Genomic DNA, 10,671 nt, shown 5'->3' with positions numbered 1-10,671 from the left:
TAACTAAAGTTCATCAAAGAACTTTAAAGTGCCCCCACTGCCATTTTGAAGTGCAGGATGCAGAATGCACGCATTCACGCAATGCTGCTGGTGGTCTAATTAGAAAAGCTGTTGGAGCCACACTAATTAAAGCACCCCTCTCCCTCACCCCTGTGCATGTGCAAAGATGCCTTGAGTGTTCAAACAGTATAACACATGCCAGGTGTTTTTGTACTGTAGCCTTTTTGAGTAAAGTGAATCTGATCCTACCAAGCGACACATGTTGCATTAACTTGGAACTGCTCCAAAGAGCTAATACAATCAATTGTGGTCTTGGGGCTGGGACCTACAATCCACTGAGCTGCTGCTCAGCCAGTCCGCCCCCAGCCTGTACTGGTGCGTGGGATTGTTCCATCCTAAGTGCAGGACTTGTCCTTGTTGAACCACATGAGATTTCTTTTGGCCCAATCCTCTAATTTGTCCAGGTCACTCTGAATCAGCGACCTACCCTCCAGCATACCTACTACTCCCCCCACCTTAATGCCATCTGCAGACTTTCCGAGAGTGAACTCTATGCCATTTTCCAGGTCACTGACGAACATATTGAACAAAACCGACCCCAAGAGCAACCCCCCACAAGGGCACTCCCCTTTATACTGGCTGCCAGCTAGACATTGAGCCATTGATTACTACCCTCTCAGCCCAATGCTCCACCAGTTTTCTATCCACCTTACAGTCCATTCATACAGCCCGTACTGACTTAATTTGCCTACGAGAATGTTGTTGGAGACCATATCAAAACCCTTGCTATAATCAAGATATACCACATCCATTAGTCTCCCCTCATCCAGAGAACCAGTCATTCATCGTAGAAGGCAATCAGGTTGGTCAGGCAAGACTTGCCCTTGGTGAATCCATGCTGACTGTCCCTAATCACTTTCTTCTCCAAGTGCATCAAAATGGATTATTTGAGGATCTGCTTCCTGATTTTTCCAGGGACTGAGGTGAGGCTAACAGGTCTGATGTTCCCTGGTTCATCCTCCTTCCCATTTTTAAAGATGGGCACTATGTCTTTTTCCTATAATCCAGGACTTCTCCCAATCACCATGAGTTTTCAAAGATGATGGCCAGTGCCCCGCAGTCACATTACCCAACTCTCTCAGCACCCTTAGGTGCATCCCATCTGAGCCTATGGACTTGTATGTGTTCAGCTTTTCTAAATAGTCCTTAATCTGCTCTTTTGCCACTGTTGGCTACTTGCCTCCTCCCCAGACTGTGCTGCCAGGTACAGTAGTCTGGAAGCTGACCTTTCCTGTGAAGTCTGAGGTGGAAAAGGCATTGAGAACTTCAGCCTTTGCTTCATCATCTATCATTAGGTTTCCTCCCTTTTTCAGCAAGGGACCCACACTTTCCCTGATCTTCCTCTTGCTACTGACATACTTGTGGAAACCCTTCTTGTTAGCCTTCACATCCCTTGCTAGCTGCAACTCCAACTGCACTTTGGCCTTCCAGATTTCATTCCTACATGCCCAAGGAATTCTTTTATACTCCTCCCTAGTTGTTTGTCCAAGTTTCCACTTCTTATAAGCTTCGTTTTTGTGACTTAGTTTACTGAAGAGTTCTTCAGTTCTTCCTCCTGCACATTGGGATGGTTTGTTCCTGCACTCTCAGTAAGGCTTCTTTAAAGTATAGCCAGCTATCCTGGACTCCTCCTCCCTGTCAGACTGGCTTACCAGGGGATCCATGAGTTCTCTAAGTGAGTCAAAGTCTGCTTTTGTGAAATCCAGAGTCTTTACTCTGCTGCTCTCCATCCTTCCATTCCTTAGGATACTGAACTCAATCCTCTCATGGTCACTGCTGCCCAAGTTGCCATCTGCTACTACATTCCCCACCAATTCTTCCCTGTTTCTGAGCAGCAGGTCTAGAAAAGCATGGGCCGTAGTTGGCCACTCCAACACCTGCACCAGGAAGTTGTCCCCAACACTTTCCAAAAACTTCCTTGGTCTCCTGCACACTGCTGTATTGCCCTCCCAGCAGATGTCAGGGTGACTGAAGTCCCCGATGAGAACCAGGGCCTGTGAATGGGAAACTTCCGCTAGCAGTTTGAAGAAAGCCTCATCTACCACTTCCTCCAGGTCTGGTGGTCTATAGGAGATCCAAACCATGACATCACCCTTGTTACTGTCTCCTCTGATCCCAACCCAGGGCATTTATACATGTGCTTTGGGAGTGAGGATGGGGTGCTTTAATTAGAGCAGCTCTCAGAACAGCTCTCAGAGCTGCTCTAATTAAAGAGCCCAGAGTGTCACATGTATCAGCATCCCCGGACTGAAAAATGGCTTTAGTTAAAGTGCCCCCATCACCACCATTTTTCAGCACAGGGATGCTAATACACATGATGCTGGAGTTTACTGGAGCATGGTAATTACCATGCTCCAGCAGATTCGATTAATAGAGTCTTCTCCGACACACTGTAGTTACAGTACATCAGAGCAGCCTCTCTGCATGTGTACAGACATCCCTAGAGACTTTTGACAGGCCTCTCTTCAGTTTCATACTGGAGCTCTCAGCAGTCATGTGGCTCTTTATATAAAAGTGTGACTCCTCCTCTTCTTCCCTATCTGTCCTTCCTGAACAGTTTGTACCCACCCATGACAGTGCTTCAGTCATGTGAGCTATCCCACCAAGTCTCTGTTATTCCAATCATGTCATCGTTCTGTAACTGTGCCAAGGACTTCCAATTCTTCCTGCTTGTTTCCCAGGCTCTGTGCATTTGTGTACAAGCACCTGAGGTAACTAGTTGATTGTCCTGATTTCTCAGGAAAAATAATATATTTACGGGGAGATTTAGGGGGAGATCATGTCAGACCAACCTGATTGCCTTTTATGATCAGGTCACAAAGGCCATGGATGCAGGTGTCGCGGTGGATGTAGTCTTTCTGGACTTCAGCAAGGCCTTTGACACCGTCTCTCACCCCATCCTAATTAGTAAACTAGGCGACTGTGGCATAGATGCCTACACGGTCAGATGGATTGCAGATTGGCTGAAGGGTCGCACTCAGAGGGTGGTGGTGGATGGATCATATTCGACTTGGGGGGAGGTGGGTAGTGGAGTCCCTCAGGGCTCGGTCCTGGGCCCTGCGCTGTTCAATGTCTTCATCAGCGATCTTGATGTTGGGGTGGAGAGCAACCTGTTTAAATTCGCTGATGACACCAAAATTTGGGGGGAGGTGAGCACGCTAGCAGGGAGAGAGAGATTGCAGAAGGATCTGGATAGGTTACAGGGGTGGGCAGACAGGAACAGGATGCGTTTCAATACGGACAAGTGCAGGGTGCTGCACTTGGGTAGTAGGAACCAGCAGCACACTTATACGATGGGGAACTCCCTACTTGAGAGCACGGAGGCGGAAAGGGATCTTGGTGTCATTATTGACTCCAAGATGAACATGGGCCGACAATGCGAGGTCATGGTTGGCAGGGCTAACCGGACCTTGTCGTGCATCCACAGGTGCATCTCGAGTAGAGCCAGGGAGGTGATCCTCCCCCTCTATGCGACGCTGGTCAGGCCGCAGCTGGAGTATTGTGTCCAGTTCTGTGCGCCCCATTTCAGGAGGGATGTGGACAACATGGAGAGGGTCCAGAGGAGGGCCACCCGCATGATCCGGGGACAATAGGGCAGACCCTACAGTGAGAGACTGCGGGACTTGAACCTATTCAGCCTCCACAAGAGAAGGCTGAGGGGGGACCTGGTGACCGTCTATAAACTCACTAGGGGGAACCAGAAGGGTTTGGGGGAGACGTTGTTTCCCCTAGCCCCTGCTGGCATAACAAGGAATAATGGGCACAAGTTGATGGAAAGGAGGTACAGATTGGACATCCGAAAAAACTACTTCACAGTTAGGGTGGCTAGGAGCTGGAACCAACTTCCAAGGGAGGTGGTGCTGGCCCCTACCCTGGGGATCTTTAAGAAGAGGCTGGATACTTACCTGGCTGGACTCATTTGAGTCCCGTTTTTGTTTTTAGGGTGAGTGGTTTGTTTTTTTTTTGGTTTTTTTTGGGTTGTTCTCCCGCCCTGGCGGGGGGGCGGGCTAGAAGATCTATTAGGTCCCTTCCGACCCTGAAACTATGAAACTATGAATTCCTTCTCCCCTGATACCCTGCATTCCCCACCCCATTTTATCCTTCCCTTTGTACTTCACACACCCATCCCTCTCCATTCTCCTACACCCTTCCCTAGTTCTCGCCAGATGGGACTTGCCTCTTCTGGCCCATTTTTCCCTGGCATCAACCAGTGTGCACTAAGCGTAACAATCTTTTCTTTTGTGCTCATTTATATTCCATCACCTACATGACATTTTGTCATCTAAGTCCCAAAGCAGCCACTTACACAGAAGCTGACATTCTATTCCTGAGCACATAGCCCTACAGACATGGACAACTGTGTGACTATTTAGTTGCACAGACTGAGCATATGCAGTAGCAATTATGATGTATGCACATGTCCCTTGTGGGTACATAGCACCCTTTAAAGCCCAAAAGTGGAGTTAGGCAAAACTTTTGACTACCAAACTCACCCTCAGGAATAGGAAAAAGTCATGTGTTCTTCTTTTACCCCCATAGATCAATGGCTAGGGAAATCACCTGGGAAGCATGAGCTCATGGGTTGTAGTCTTCACCCAGAGGATGTTTGAGCCAGGGTCTCTCTCACTAAGCCACTTACATAATCTACAGAAAACACAGATGAAGGGTGGGGAAGTTTCTGCCTCATTACAACCAAGGGCCCAAGTTAGAACCCAAGGCCCACTCTCTTCCAGGCCAACAATTACCTCATTGAGCCACACATACTCTGGCTTGCTCCTTTTCTCCTGGTTCCACATACCCTCCTCTTGTATCGACCTCAAACCTTTTGTTCTGAGGTTGTGGGGAGAGAAGTTGATGATGTAATTACATCCATCATCAAGTTACATCCATGTTCAAGTTGATTATATAAATGTATCCATTAAATAATGAATCATTGATTCTTCAGAAATATAAATGGTAGGTTAACTATATTTTAATAGGTAGTACTCTTACTATATATTTCCACTACACATACACATTTTATAGCTTCACCTCTTTCATTCCAATAGTTATAACTAATCACATCTTATACCAGGAAATATACAAACTAATGTAAACAGCAGAAAATTAAAGGGATAAGATGAATGCTAAAAGAAAGATACAATAGGAGGAATGAAACTTTACCATAAACAACTAAAAGGTCAAGTTCAAAACATCCTTTCATTTGTTTTACTTATAAATGTGACCTCTCACACTTTCTGTTAAATAATGAACCTGTATATTAAATGCATGACTGTAAAAAGAAGGTGAAAAAAGCCTTGTTGAGTCACAGATGAAAGATGTTTTTGAGCATCAGAACAAGAGAATAATGATCTATAAAAAAGATAAAGGAAACCTGCCTTAAGAGAGGTCTTTTATTTTTACTTTGACAAAAAAAAATCTTCTAAGCTGTTTTCCCCTGAGGTCACTCAATTTTAAGATAGAAATCTTCCATGTTACATCTTATATCATCCATTATAAGTGAAAAGTTTAGCATTCAGATTTAGTTAGGAAATGAAAAGTTATGGAGACAAAAATGATTCTTGAAACTGAATTTGAACACATTTTGTACTGTAACATTTTCTCTTCCATCTGAGAGTAGCTTATACCTTGTCACATGCTTTCTACTGATAGGCCTCAAATGAAAATTTCAAATCCTTACTTTGATCTTCCCCCAAATTTGGGGGAGTTAGATGCAGATTTTGATACAGATCATTACACAGCAGATGCCCAACTACAACATTTGGATTCAGATCTAGGTTCAGATTCTGGACATACACGCACGCACGCACACATGCACTCATATATATGAAATTCTAGTCTTACTGAAGTCTGTGGAGTTTATGCACAACTTTAGTAAGCCCAGAATTTCCCCCCAAACTTCTAAAATATTCTAAATTAGGAACTAAATATAGGATCATCTCTTATTCTCTGATTCTTAGATCCAATCCACAAAGTGTACACACTATAGGTTACCACAGAGTAGGCCACCAATTCCATCAAACAGCATAACCCTAATTATTTTTAATTTTGAATAGTGTTTTATTTTAACAGTAGGTGGCTATTTATATACATTCTCCCACACTGATTCACTGAGGTGAAAAATTGCATTACTCCTTTACTTTTTCATACTTGATTAAATGAAGAACTTGAAGAGACAAGGAGAGAAACCAAAGAACAACTAAATCATTCCCTGGTCAAGGACAATCTAAGTATAGCTATGCCTAATTTCTACCATGGATATTTCCCATGCTACTGGGCTTAGCTGATTTGCCCCCACCCCCACTTCTCTCCTGTAAGTGTCAGGGTATTTTTAAGTCTTCCCAGAGGCATACAGCCAAGGCTTGAGACTTTGACTAGAGTGTGCCAATGCTCCTGCTAGGAGCAAAGCTGAAGGTTCGTGGCTAAAGGATCTTTCCCCTCTGCTCAGGGTCAGACCAATCACCATATTTGGGCTCAGGAAGGAATTTTTCCCATGGTCAGATGGGTAAAGACTGTGTGTGTGTGGGGGTGGAGATCTGACTTCCTCATTAGTGGGGGTGGGGTATGACCTTCTATTCAGGCCCTATTGAGCATATCTTGACAACATTTTATAGAAGCGGGACATTGACTACTGTGATTCCCCTGCTGGCAGGTTAGGGTGTTAGGTCTATGTTGTGTCAAGATTGACGGTAGTCTGATGTAGATTTTAGATTATGGTTAGTATGGGATGGTTTGGATAGGGATGATCCTGCCTCAGGCAGTGGGTTGGAGTAGATGACCTCTAGAGTTCCCTTCCAGCCCTAGTTCTCTATGACTAAGTAATTCTGGAAAGGTGAAAGGGGCTGGAGCATCCAGGGAGGGCTGGCAGGTCTGGAGTGGGGTTGCCCTGCTGACGTGGAGGGGAGTTGTGGCTTGGTCAGGGTCACAGGGGTAGGAACAGCACAGCCCCGGGGGCTGTGGTGAGTGGTAGGGCTGTGACATTTCATTGAGTGTTTCATTTTGAAGCTGTTTCGATGTGTTTTGAGCTCAAAACAGCGAAATTGAAATAAACCAAAAGCCTTCAAAACAGTTTTGAAATGAAACAAGGGAACTTGAAACGTTTTGAAAGTTTTGCACCCCCCTTGAGTCAGCTCCAGTACGGTGCCAGGGCAGATCAGTTCATGCATGACCTCTGCTCCCATCCTAGAGTGGGGGAGGGTCACCGCATGAGCTGATCTGCCCCATGCCCCACACCCTCCTTGAGCTGGCTCCAGTACGGAGCCGGGGTAAATCAGCTTGTGCAGGGATCCATTGCCCTGATCCTGGCTCAAGAAGGGTGTGGGGCTCAGGACAGATCAGCTCATGTGGGAACCCTCCTCTGTCCTGGGATTGGGGTGGTGAGTCCCCACACGAGCTGATCTGCTCTGCCTCCACTGGCCCCAGGCAGCAGCACCCATCTCCTGTCCTGGTAGGCAGATTGGGGGCCCACCCGCACCCCCAGGAGGGCTGCAGGGGCTGTGCTGGCATCCTCCCGGGGGTGAGTGCCCCTGATCTGCCCGCCAGATAGCAGGAGCCAGGTGCTGCCAGCTGGGGCCACCAGCAGCACCAATCTTCCCGGCGCTGGATGCAGGCTGTGCCCAGCACCAGTCTGTTATCTGGCACGCAGATCAGGTACCCGCACCCCCAGGAGAACTCTGGTACAGCCCCTGCAGCCCTCCTGGGGGTGCAGGTGAGCCCCCAATATGCCTGCCGGATGAGAGGAGCTGGGTGCTGCTGCCTGGGACCAGCGGCAGCAGCGATCTTCCCAGCACTGGTCCCAGGTGGCAGCACCCAGCTTCTCTCATCTCCAGCACAGCTCTGCAGCTCTCCTGGGGGTATGGGTGAGCCCCTGATTGCCTGCCTGCTGCGTTTTATGTTTCCACATAATAACCTATGGACAAAACATCAAAACAGTTTTGACCAAATGTAATAGAACAGTGCTTTCAAAATGAAATGAAACTTGAAACAAAACACTGTTCCCTCGGATCATTAAAACAGAAGTTGAATTGGAATGGTGCTGTTTCACACAGCCCTAGTAACAAGCTGAGTATCTGGGTTGGGCTGTGAATGCATGCGGCCATTCACTTTGTTGCCAAATTCATGGCAAAAGTCACAACAATTTTGGGCCCTTTAATGAATTCTGTAGCCAATGAAAAGGTGTTGAGTAAACCTAGGTGGGGGGCAAGGAGGACAGACTACTTGAATGAGCAGTAGACAGTAGGAGGCTACAACAGATTAAGAAAGTAGGAGGCTACAACAGATTAGATTTCAAAGTGGGTAGTAGGCACTCTGTGAACAGTGCCACCCAGGCCATAAACATGATAAAACCTGTGAAATCTTGCTGTACTCAATAAATGTTGTCTTCAAAGAATGGAATATTCTTGTCCAAGCCATTTTTAAGACTTCAGTGCCACCATGTAAATTCTAACACTAAGGTTAGGTAATACACTAGACCAGGTTACCCCATTTTAGATCAGGTTAACCCAGGTCAGTCTAAAGTTACTCAAGAGGTGAACTAACTTAGATCAGGCCTGCCATTTTTTGTGCAACATAAACCAAGTTTACACCTGCATGTCCAGGCACTTAGATCAACCTAACCCTGGTTACATCAATCTAAACTTAATACTTGTAATTATCTTCTGATAAGAATAAACTCCATAAACATTAAAAAAACATCCAATTGTAGGCATGTGAGTTTGTGAATGAATGCTGAAATGATAAGAGATAGCAGAGCTAACTGTTGTCCTGTTTATTAAGGGTATTTATCCACCTCTTTTCTAAAAAGTTTACAAGTTGAGGGAAATTTTGGACCTATAACCTAAAATCTCAGGCATCAGAACCAGAATGCTTCTATAAAGCTAGTCAGGAACAAACATCTCGAATATGGAACAAGCACTCATCAGAGAGAGACTTTTCCTACTTTGAGAGAAGATTACTGCAATGCACTGTATATGGTCCTCCATTTGAAGAACTCTTGGAAACTAAAATGAATGCAGAATACAGCTGTCTGCCTGCTGAGCTCTGTTATCTATGAAGAACATATACTGCCAGTTGTCTGTAAAACTACACTTGCTTTCCATTTGCATCTGGTTCAATTCTAAGTATCAGCATGTATCCATAACAACATATATGGCTTGTGGTTCTATCTGAAAAATAGCTGCCTATTCTCTGAATACTCCTGTAGTAGCTGACATCATCTGAAACATTCAAGCTAATACTTCAAAGATTTGTATATAGAAGTCAGTAGTAAGGAATCTCAGCAGAGAACACTCAAAACTGTAAGTCACTTCCCTCTCTGATATGAAAGAGCCCAAGTTTGTTACCTTTTAGAGTACAGTACAAGGTCCATCTCTTCCTTCAGTATGCTGCACGAGTTGGATGAGTTGGATTTTTGTGGGAAAGTTTGTGTTCCTGCTTGTTTTCAAGCTATTAGAAGCTAATTATTTTCTTTTATGTTCCCAGGTACTTACATGATTTGTGTTCTAAAGATAGGGTAAGTTATATAACTTACACAAATATAGAAATAAAGAGTTCCTAGTAAAAACAGTGTCTTCACATCTGTGACAGAGCCAGAGTTTCCTGTTATGGACAAGGGGGAAACACAGCTGATGAGACTCAATAAAGAGATAAGGCAGAATCTTGGGGATAGATAAAGTCAAGAACACCTGGAAGAAAGGACAGACCAGCTGGAAATAGAGCCTTCTGGGGTGAAAAAGAAGCTGCCCACAAAGTTGGAGAAGAGCCACAATGCAGTGCGCAGTGCAGGGAAAACTTTGGGAAGGACAGCTCTGGTTCTACCCAGGATGGGGGAAGTTTTGATTTAAAGCAATAGCTCATTTTTGTTTCCATTCCCAATGTTTGTTCACCCAAGTCGGGGATGGATTTTGGTTTAAAGCAGCAGCTTGCATTTTTGTTTTAAACAAAATCAGAGGACCAATGTGGCTACAAAGGGGCAAAGGGGAGTCACAGGGTGGGGTGCCTTGAGGGGCACACTGAGTTCTGAGCCTTGCAGGGGGCAGAGATACCAGTGACAAGAAGGACACAAGGGCATGAGCCTGCCAGGGCTGTGCACAAGCCAGGCCGGTGGAGGCCTAGGGGACTGGGCCCAGAAGCCCAAGGTCCCAGACACTGGGTCTAAGACAAGAGAACCCAGCTAGATGAAAGGAGTCAAGGCCAGGAAGGCTCTTACAAAGACTATGAGACCTGAAAGGCCAAACAGCATGTGGGGAAAATAGCTCCACTGTGATAATGACTGGCAACACCAGCGAGGCATGGGCGTGGTTGGAGACCACAAATACAGCCCTTAAGTCACTTGGTGCCTATCAATAGGGAATAGCTTGGCAGTAAACAGGATTCCTTCTGTTCCTTAGGCAGCCTCCCAACTGTTTCCCCCAAACAATATCAAGGCATGGCAAGCGAGTGGGAGGGCAAAAGGAACAGGAAGAGACAGGGGTTGTGGGGTCAAAAGAAGACACTACTATGCTATTTGACCCCATCGTGCCACAACATCATTAAAATTACATCATACTAAGTATTCATTGCTGTCCCTGTTGGCAGCCTCAACACAGAGGGACTTGATTTAAGCATAGTCCT

The sequence above is a fragment of the Alligator sinensis genome, unplaced genomic scaffold, assembly GCF_000455745.1.
Source record: "Alligator sinensis unplaced genomic scaffold, ASM45574v1 scaffold682_1, whole genome shotgun sequence".
Classification (NCBI taxonomy): domain Eukaryota; kingdom Metazoa; phylum Chordata; order Crocodylia; family Alligatoridae; genus Alligator; species Alligator sinensis.
Note: the sequence above shows the minus strand (reverse complement) of the source record.